Genomic DNA, 9,215 nt, shown 5'->3' on the forward strand with positions numbered 1-9,215 from the left:
GCTTGAGAGCCAGCTTTTCTACTGGCAGTTAATCTCTGGAGTCTTAAAACTCGAGACATTTGGCACCAGTATTCCAAATGGCTATATTGCATTTTGGAAAGTAAGTCTTTGACTTCAACACCTACACATACAAAACACAGGGGCCCCACGATACAATAAAACACTAAGAAAAAAAAACACATGAAATTAAACATGGAACGAACTCAACTCGGAAACCGCCAACAGCACCCTCAGTAGAGAACATCCCGTCCCGGCCGTCGTCAGTACCTGCAACAAGAGAAAGGGAAGAAAAAAAACTGCAAAGAGAAAAAGAAAACGGTGTTTGTTAGTCTACATCCATTCTCAACTTAATTTCAACATCAATTCAAAGACTTTTCCTTCCAAAGGCCATAACGCCATTTTTCCTCACTTTTTGGGAAGAATTTTGCTTGAGAGCCAGCTTTTCTACTGGCAGTTAATCTCTGGAGTCTTAAAACTCGAGACATTTGGCACCAGTATTCCAAATGGCTATATTGCATTTTGGAAAGTAAGTCTTTGACTTCAACACCTACACATACAAAACACAGGGGCCCCACGATACAATAAAACACTAAGAAAAAAAAAACACATGAAATTAAACATGGAACGAACTCAACTCGGAAACCGCCAACAGCACCCTCAGTAGAGAACATCCCGTCCCGGCCGTCGTCAGTACCTGCAACAAGAGAAAGGGAAGAAAAAAAACTGCAAAGAGAAAAAGAAAACGGTGTTTGTTAGTCTACATCCATTCTCAACTTAATTTCAACATCAATTCAAAGACTTTTCCTTCCAAAGGCCATAACGCCATTTTTCCTCACTTTTTGGGAAGAATTTTGCTTGAGAGCCAGCTTTTCTACTGGCAGTTAATCTCTGGAGTCTTAAAACTCGAGACATTTGGCACCAGTATTCCAAATGGCTATATTGCATTTTGGAAAGTAAGTCTTTGACTTCAACACCTACACATACAAAACACAGGGGCCCCACGATACAATAAAACACTAAGAAAAAAAAACACATGAAATTAAACATGGAACGAACTCAACTCGGAAACCGCCAACAGCACCCTCAGTAGAGAACATCCCGTCCCGGCCGTCGTCAGTACCTGCAACAAGAGAAAGGGAAGAAAAAAAACTGCAAAGAGAAAAAGAAAACGGTGTTTGTTAGTCTACATCCATTCTCAACTTAATTTCAACATCAATTCAAAGACTTTTCCTTCCAAAGGCCATAACGCCATTTTTCCTCACTTTTTGGGAAGAATTTTGCTTGAGAGCCAGCTTTTCTACTGGCAGTTAATCTCTGGAGTCTTAAAACTCGAGACATTTGGCACCAGTATTCCAAATGGCTATATTGCATTTTGGAAAGTAAGTCTTTGACTTCAACACCTACACATACAAAACACAGGGGCCCCACGATACAATAAAACACTAAGAAAAAAAAACACATGAAATTAAACATGGAACGAACTCAACTCGGAAACCGCCAACAGCACCCTCAGTAGAGAACATCCCGTCCCGGCCGTCGTCAGTACCTGCAACAAGAGAAAGGGAAGAAAAAAAACTGCAAAGAGAAAAAGAAAACGGTGTTTGTTAGTCTACATCCATTCTCAACTTAATTTCAACATCAATTCAAAGACTTTTCCTTCCAAAGGCCATAACGCCATTTTTCCTCACTTTTTGGGAAGAATTTTGCTTGAGAGCCAGCTTTTCTACTGGCAGTTAATCTCTGGAGTCTTAAAACTCGAGACATTTGGCACCAGTATTCCAAATGGCTATATTGCATTTTGGAAAGTAAGTCTTTGACTTCAACACCTACACATACAAAACACAGGGGCCCCACGATACAATAAAACACTAAGAAAAAAAAAGCACATGAAATTAAACATGGAACGAACTCAACTCGGAAACCGCCAACAGCACCCTCAGTAGAGAACATCCCGTCCCGGCCGTCGTCAGTACCTGCAACAAGAGAAAGGGAAGAAAAAAAACTGCAAAGAGAAAAAGAAAACGGTGTTTGTTAGTCTACATCCATTCTCAACTTAATTTCAACATCAATTCAAAGACTTTTCCTTCCAAAGGCCATAACGCCATTTTTCCTCACTTTTTGGGAAGAATTTTGCTTGAGAGCCAGCTTTTCTACTGGCAGTTAATCTCTGGAGTCTTAAAACTCGAGACATTTGGCACCAGTATTCCAAATGGCTATATTGCATTTTGGAAAGTAAGTCTTTGACTTCAACACCTACACATACAAAACACAGGGGCCCCACGATACAATAAAACACTAAGAAAAAAAAAGCACATGAAATTAAACATGGAACGAACTCAACTCGGAAACCGCCAACAGCACCCTCAGTAGAGAACATCCCGTCCCGGCCGTCGTCAGTACCTGCAACAAGAGAAAGGGAAGAAAAAAAACTGCAAAGAGAAAAAGAAAACGGTGTTTGTTAGTCTACATCCATTCTCAACTTAATTTCAACATCAATTCAAAGACTTTTCCTTCCAAAGGCCATAACGCCATTTTTCCTCACTTTTTGGGAAGAATTTTGCTTGAGAGCCAGCTTTTCTACTGGCAGTTAATCTCTGGAGTCTTAAAACTCGAGACATTTGGCACCAGTATTCCAAATGGCTATATTGCATTTTGGAAAGTAAGTCTTTGACTTCAACACCTACACATACAAAACACAGGGGCCCCACGATACAATAAAACACTAAGAAAAAAAAAGCACATGAAATTAAACATGGAACGAACTCAACTCGGAAACCGCCAACAGCACCCTCAGTAGAGAACATCCCGTCCCGGCCGTCGTCAGTACCTGCAACAAGAGAAAGGGAAGAAAAAAAACTGCAAAGAGAAAAAGAAAACGGTGTTTGTTAGTCTACATCCATTCTCAACTTAATTTCAACATCAATTCAAAGACTTTTCCTTCCAAAGGCCATAACGCCATTTTTCCTCACTTTTTGGGAAGAATTTTGCTTGAGAGCCAGCTTTTCTACTGGCAGTTAATCTCTGGAGTCTTAAAACTCGAGACATTTGGCACCAGTATTCCAAATGGCTATATTGCATTTTGGAAAGTAAGTCTTTGACTTCAACACCTACACATACAAAACACAGGGGCCCCACGATACAATAAAACACTAAGAAAAAAAAACACATGAAATTAAACATGGAACGAACTCAACTCGGAAACCGCCAACAGCACCCTCAGTAGAGAACATCCCGTCCCGGCCGTCGTCAGTACCTGCAACAAGAGAAAGGGAAGAAAAAAAACTGCAAAGAGAAAAAGAAAACGGTGTTTGTTAGTCTACATCCATTCTCAACTTAATTTCAACATCAATTCAAAGACTTTTCCTTCCAAAGGCCATAACGCCATTTTTCCTCACTTTTTGGAAGAATTTTGCTTGAGAGCCAGCTTTTCTACTGGCAGTTAATCTCTGGAGTCTTAAAACTCGAGACATTTGGCACCAGTATTCCAAATGGCTATATTGCATTTTGGAAAGTAAGTCTTTGACTTCAACACCTACACATACAAAACACAGGGGCCCCACGATACAATAAAACACTAAGAAAAAAAAACACATGAAATTAAACATGGAACGAACTCAACTCGGAAACCGCCAACAGCACCCTCAGTAGAGAACATCCCGTCCCGGCCGTCGTCAGTACCTGCAACAAGAGAAAGGGAAGAAAAAAAACTGCAAAGAGAAAAAGAAAACGGTGTTTGTTAGTCTACATCCATTCTCAACTTAATTTCAACATCAATTCAAAGACTTTTCCTTCCAAAGGCCATAACGCCATTTTTCCTCACTTTTTGGGAAGAATTTTGCTTGAGAGCCAGCTTTTCTACTGGCAGTTAATCTCTGGAGTCTTAAAACTCGAGACATTTGGCACCAGTATTCCAAATGGCTATATTGCATTTTGGAAAGTAAGTCTTTGACTTCAACACCTACACATACAAAACACAGGGGCCCCACGATACAATAAAACACTAAGAAAAAAAAAACACATGAAATTAAACATGGAACGAACTCAACTCGGAAACCGCCAACAGCACCCTCAGTAAAACCTGCAAAAGAGAAAAAGAAAACGGTGTTTGTTAGTCTACATCCATTCTCAACTTAATTTCAACATCAATTCAAAGACTTTTCCTTCCAAAGGCCATAACGCCATTTTTCCTCACTTTTTGGGAAGAATTTTGCTTGAGAGCCAGCTTTTCTACTGGCAGTTAATCTCTGGAGTCTTAAAACTCGAGACATTTGGCACCAGTATTCCAAATGGCTATATTGCATTTTGGAAAGTAAGTCTTTGACTTCAACAACTCAACTCGGAAACCGGCAACAGCACCCTCAGTAGTAGCCCCATAAATGTGGCCTATTTACTGGACTGCCTCCGTAAACATAGGCCACACATCCACATGTACAAAAAACGTGTCGACTTTGCCAAATTTTGATTTTCACATTTAGGCTTACTTTGTAGATTTTTTTTGCTTTAGAAGCATTCTCACCCTCTATATAGGCTAATCAGAAAGTGCTGCCTTTTTCAGATGTTTAATTTTTGTGAAATTTCATGTTGAAATTTTGATACGCAAACGTGTGCAAATGTATCTGGAAATTTCACGAAAAAATGGACATCTGAAAAAGGCAGCACTTTCTGATTAGCCTATATAGAGGGTGAGAATGCTTCTAAATAAAAAAAAACGTAAAAAGTAAGCCTAAATGTGAAAATCAAAATTTGGCAAAGTCGACACGTTTTTTGTACATGTGGATGTGTGGCCTATGTTTACGGAGGCAGTCCAGTAAATAGGCCACATTTATGGGGCTACCTCAGTAGAGAACATCCCGTCCCGGCCGTCGTCAGTACCTGCAACAAGAGAAAGGGAAGAAAAAAAACTTGTGCCTCAACCACTTTGTCCCTAGTCCCTGTCGGTGTTAATAATCAGAACTAAGTACGGCCAAGAGGCACAAACTAAATTGAATTAAAACTTCCATCCAATAGTACGAAGATAATCACCCCCTCTGTAAAGTACCAAAGTCCATCGTGATGATGATGCATATACGCTCCATTGCAAAATAGAGCACCTGCAGGGCCCGATTTCACCAAACTACTACAGAAATACAACCTAACAGTCCTGTACATGGCTTCCACTCTACTGTTTTACAAAACCTTAAGTTCATAGTTCACAAAATGCTCTAATACCGGAGAATTTGAGGGCATGCAAATCGTGATTCGGCCGGCGTAGGCAATGTGGGCCTATTTACAGTCTGCACCCTGAATGCTGCGCTGGCACGACCAAAGACTATACTGCGAGGGCGCTCTCGTATATATAGAGAACACGGTAGATAAACAGTGTCATGCAGACCCGAATAAGAAGGTTCCAATTGGCCCGAACAAATTCCAGGTGAAATGAGACCAAAATGTGTGGGTCAGTCAGTGTGGACATAATCCATGCTGGAAAAAGCCCAAAATACGCAGTCTTGCAACTTGTTTTTCGAGAAAAAGTAGTTTTGGACTACTTTTCTTGGAAATCACCAGCAGTTAAAAGTAGGCTAATTGATCAGATTTTGGATGCGGATGCAAAAATAATTAAACCATCAATATTGAAAAATATTAAAACACGTGACAAATAACTTGGCAGTTCCATTTCCTCCCCTCTGTATGCGTGGGGATTTAGTGAATTATATAGTCGCCACGCATTCGTAAAAATAATAACAACATATAAATACAAACTAAAAAAATTAGCACACAAATTCCAGTTAAATGGGATTTATTTATTTTCAGGACCCTTGTCTCTCAAGAATGTGTTTTCATTGTGAAATCTCTTGATCTTTTGAAAAAAATGATAACTCGGGGAAAAAAAACAAATGGAAACTCTATATACCAAACGTAAAAAATGTGATTGGAGATCAAACCGATTGATAGGTCAGCTATCTGCATACACGCACACAGCACTGTTGCACAATGCCAGCACAAAAACTGTAGTAGTTTGGATTATTATGCGCCTATCAATTGTTTCCCCCACTCCTCCCCCCCCCCCCGGGCTGTCCCAGCCAAGACGTGGGGATTGTCACTTTTGAAGTGACAAAATCCCCACCCCTCGGGCAAAATTTAAGTGACAATCCCCAACCATGCCCCGACATACATACGTGGGGCGCACTAGTAAATGCATTTCCATGTAGCACGCCAATGGTAACAATGTAATTTGAGTGACCAAAATCCCCACCATGGGGCATGAAAAACGTGACCAAATCCCGACATCGGACCTGGGACTGCGCGCGGGGGGAGGGGTGGGGGAAACATTTGATAGGCGCATTACAGTTGAGTCTTAGTATGACCCCCCCCCCCAAAAAAAGTACATGTATTTGGATAAAATCTTCCAACCTCACGCCACTTCGGCGATTGTGTACAAGCTCTATGGAGAGTCAAGAACATTTTCTAAGTATTTCCTAACAAAATTGGAAATATTTCTCAGTCCCAGATTAGTGTCTTATCATCATATTTGCAATGAATGACCTTCATTGAGATGATATATGAAGAAAAAAGTGGCGTCAGGTTGCAACATTTTTTTCCAAATGACCCCGGCCAGAGCTTAAAACTGCGACGCCTATATAGCACACATGGAACACCATGCATACTTTGGTCAATTTTCGGTGACTAACAGACTGGGAACCAAGTGACACATAGAAGCTCCTACCATAATTTGAAAACTCACTGATCCCAAAAATGCCCAGTGATATCCTCAAAACTGCACACGGTGTAAAACCCACATAAGGGGGGGGGGGGGGTCTACACGAAGTGTACATAATCATTATCCAGCTCCATGGAAAGAATATCGCATCCCGACACCACCTTTGTCATTATAAAGTATATTATCTCAATGAACGTCGGTCATTTCAAAAATGTTGAAAATAAACCTGAAATTGAGACTTTGAAAATCAGCTCTCCATAGACTTTGTGCACACCAAAAAGAAGTACATGCACATTCTTTTCCAAGCAAAGTTCGGATTTTAAATTAAATTAGGCCTACACTTTACTTACACAAAGGTTGATTTTTTTACTGGTTTTCAGACATTTCTGGCTCAATGTGCGTTGGTGATTTTCAATCATGAAAAAAATGTTGCAAGCTGAAGCTGCCTTTTTCTTCATCATCAATGAAGGTTTGTCATTGAAAAAATGGTGATAAGACATCGGACTGAGAAATATTTTCAAATTTTGTTAGGAAATACTTAGAAAATGATCTTCACTTTCCATAGATTTTGTACACAGCCGCTGAAGTGGCGGCAGGTTGCAATATTCTTTCCTCGATCCTTAGTTTACCATTCAGAATATATGAGGATAATCATGGCTGTAAAATCCTTCCAATAGGTCGAAGGGATAAACACATGTGTAGATGATTGATTTATTATTCAAATCTAAGATGGCGTTTCCCGCGATGTGGAGTGCCGTATTCGTCCAGGTTGTTTGTCAAAGACCAACTAAAACATCAACAAAAGCATACAATTACGACAAACACTTACCGGCAAGAATATTAGCCATCATTACACCGGGTATAATGAAAGAGCAAGGTTATATTAATACCAAATTCAAGATAAAAATATTCCACGCAAACACGGAGAGATCTATGGCGGCGAAACTCGAGAACCGGTATCAGCAGGAAACGCTATGCAGCGTGAAACTGGGAAGGAAACAATGGAGCCAATTGCTTATTATTCAGAGTATCACCTGTGCCGCGTGTGTAGTCAGACAATTGTACTGCGCTACCCAATCACAATAGACATCCGCGTCATAAAAGACAAAAGACATGTTTGACTTTACAATTGTTGATGGAATGTAACTTTACATCTGCAAAAAGATTTCGCAAAACGTAACAAATGCGTGCCTGGACGACACAAAACTAGGCGTTCCAATGGGGGGGGGGGGCAGGGAGGTATTTAACTATTATCGGACTTATAAAACTCATCTGGCGCAGGCTCCGATGAGAAAAAAATGCTTAGAGAAGGGGGATTCATAATTATTTTAGGATAGGCTGGACACTTGGAATGGAAACAATAACGTAGTCGGGTGGTACGAAAATAAACGTTTGGTCCAGGTTCCAATTTAAAAAAAAATCCTAGAGGGGGAGGGTTAACTTATTGTTTGGTAGGCTGAATTCTGGGGATGAATATAATCACAAAGAAATACTCTGGAAACTCTGATTAAAAACAATATCGCGGCCCAGCCGGGCGCGATTTTTTTCCCCAAACGACATCCGGATTTACATGTACATGTGCATGTACATGGTATTTGTATGAGCGCCCTGTACGATACTTTAACGATACGCACGCAGGTATTACCATGAATTTCCAGAATTTGTCGAGCAGTGCAAAAGGATCGTGATTTTGCACTGTGAGGGGTGTCCGCGGTATGGGTTTGGATCACCATTTTAACACGATTTTTTGTCTTTTCTTATCTGAGGCTTTGGAGGACGTTTCTAAAGGGAAATAAAGTCCGAATTTCATTTTTTTTCTTTTAATTTTATATTTTTTTCTCAAGTTTTAAGAGAAACAAAGTCCAAAACGTCATGGCGTACACCCAATGCGGATGTCGTTTGGGGAAAAAAATTGCCGGCCGGGCAGGGGAGGGGATGTTGTTTGAACTCGAATAGAAACCCAGAATTGTGTTTGTGGACAAATATTGCTGTTTCGGCTGTTTGAAATGACTCTGTGACATGTGATGACGACGCTACAAATTTCATCGATAACACAGACATGATGTCACTAAATATCAACACTATACACCAAGTACAACTGAATATAACCTTTAGTTCTCTATATTATAGGCCCCAGATAAGTTGTCCTTTTAAGCGAGGTCACATGAAATGTGAATGCGTCATCACGACGTCACTCAAATTTACATCTATATTTTCCTTTTCCAAATAACTATTCAACCCGATCGGACCTGTACTGAAGAAGATATAGGGCTTTGAAATATGCGCCTTTAATGTGGCGTAACTTATAACGTCATCGTGACGCCGGAGAATCGTTGGGGACCATCTGCGGGTGTTAGTCTATGTGTGTAGGCCTACTACGTCTGAAGTCAATCGGATTTACAAAAGTGCCAAAGTGTATTAGTGGAACAAAAACGTGTACAAATCCAATGGAGAGAACACCACCTTTAACGTGATGTAACTTGGCACCTCGTCTGTTCTGAACAAAGTTGCATCTATT

Source organism: Patiria miniata, unplaced genomic scaffold (genome assembly GCF_015706575.1).
Source record: "Patiria miniata isolate m_02_andy unplaced genomic scaffold, ASM1570657v1 HiC_scaffold_14, whole genome shotgun sequence".
NCBI classification, from domain to species: Eukaryota; Metazoa; Echinodermata; class Asteroidea; order Valvatida; family Asterinidae; genus Patiria; species Patiria miniata.